The following is a 1876-nucleotide window of genomic DNA, read 5'->3' as shown; positions in this document are numbered from 1 at the left end:
AATTGATTATTTGAGATATTGGGTCTTGAATTTGAGATTTTACCCAATTAATATTTTAATTGGTTTTGATTTTAATTTTGTATGTTGAAGCTTCTGGACAAAATTGGTGGAAGGAGACTAAATGGGTTTTGATTATTTTGCAATTATATGTATATATTTGTTGCAATTAGATGGTAACATAGAGATTTGGAGATAAAAGTGATCAGGCAGCCAAACTGAGAAAGAAAGAGTGAAATTGTGATTATTTTTGTGGGCCCATTAAAATGATATTTAATGGAGTTGATTTTGAGGTTTTAATTGATTTGATTATTTTTGGTGAGGTGGCCGAAATTGGAAGCAAAATGGGTTTGGTGTTTTGATTTTATATATATATATATATATATATATATATAAAATCATATATATATATATATATATATATCATCTCTTGAACAAGAAGCAAAAAGGGATGGCTGCCGAGTTTTTTTGTGGAAAAGAGAGAAAAAAAAAAAAAAAAAAAGAAAAAGAAAAGGAAAAATAAAGAAAAGGAAGGAAAGATAAGAAATGATTTGGTGGGTCCCATTAATTTGACTTGTTGGTTACATTTTCTTAGGCATTCATGTGGCTTTGTCTGATATCTTTTGGATGGAAGTTGTATTCTTTGTTTATGAAATAAAAAGAATGAAAAAGGAAGTAAGATGGTTAATGGTCTTGCGGGTCCCATTTGAAGAAATATATGGGTTTTGGTTTTTGTTACTTTAGTGTGTGTGTGTGTATATATATATATATATCTCTTGTCTGAAGGAGCTTGCAGCCGCGGGAAAGTTGAAAGAAAGAAATGGAATTAATGTAATGATGAATAGCTTTTTGCTTTTTGACCAAGTGCATTATATAAGGAAAATGTGATGATGGAAAAGTGAAATAGAAGGTTCCAGCAGAAATAGGAGACTTTTTGGCCAAAGGAAAAGATTTATCTAGTGGAGGCGTGGGGTGAGCAATACTGATGTCTATGCTGTGTCGGTTCATTTGCCTTTATATGTATCAGTATCTGCCTTATGAAATTGAGAATGAATTTGAGTGCATAAAAATATTGAGGAAAGTTAGAATTATACAGAGAGAGTTTTGAGGAAAAGTTCACAGAGAGCCGGAAGTTTGATGCCCAGATGTTACAGTGATGATTTATGTTTCAGTGTAAGGATTATCATACCTTGAATGGCTTGGATGATTTGTTTCAATTATTTTTATTGAATGATATTTTGCTAAAATTGCATATATTTATTTTGTTTAAATGTATATGTATCTTTTTGTAAAACGAATTTTGCATGAAACTTCTTGAAATCCTTGTTATGGTATTCCTACTGGGACTTCCCTGTCTCACCCCCCTACAGTTTCAGGTACCGAGGATGCTTGAGGATTTTTAGTAGCGGGCTTAGGTGGAAAAGATGGTGTTGAGGATTAAATTATTTTATTTAGAGATTTTTATGTATTTATTTGAGGAAATTAATTTAGTATCAATTTAATTAATCTGAGATATTGTCTTATTTATTTGAGGAAATTTGATTGATTTTGTATCAATAAAGGGTATTTTATTTCTTTTGAGATCCTGGGTGTCTTTTATGAAGTATTTTGATTTAATGAAATTGAGGATTTTATTTAGAAAAAATTCGGGGCGTGACAGAAACTGCCCCAGAATGAAAATATCTTCTAAAAGATATTTTCTTAGATACTCCTGAAATAAAAAATCTTTAAAAGATATTTATGAAAAACACCCTAAAAAAGGAAAAAGATTCTGAAAAATTATGCATCCATGACCCTATGGACACCGGTAGAACCAGAGTATTTTTCTGCAAAAGTGAAGATACGTATTTCGAGAAAACCACTTACGACGAAGGTACAT

General features: G+C 30.8%; 1 long non-coding RNA gene across 1 annotated transcript; it reads left to right on the top strand.

The window, feature by feature from the left end:
• The first annotated feature begins 1005 nt into the window (after positions 1 to 1005).
• Positions 1006 to 1578, top strand: LOC132314826 (uncharacterized). Its single transcript, XR_009483514.1, has 2 exons — positions 1006 to 1170; positions 1368 to 1578. It is a non-coding gene; the product is annotated as an uncharacterized LOC132314826 (long non-coding RNA).
• Positions 1579 to 1876: the final 298 nt, after the last annotated feature.

The sequence above is a fragment of the Cornus florida genome, unplaced genomic scaffold (genome assembly GCF_030987335.1).
Source record: "Cornus florida cultivar Cherokee Brave unplaced genomic scaffold, ASM3098733v1 CherokeeBrave_3.0.0_Hap2_Chr06, whole genome shotgun sequence".
Classification (NCBI taxonomy): domain Eukaryota; kingdom Viridiplantae; phylum Streptophyta; class Magnoliopsida; order Cornales; family Cornaceae; genus Cornus; species Cornus florida.
This window is presented reverse-complemented; position numbering and strand designations above follow the sequence as displayed.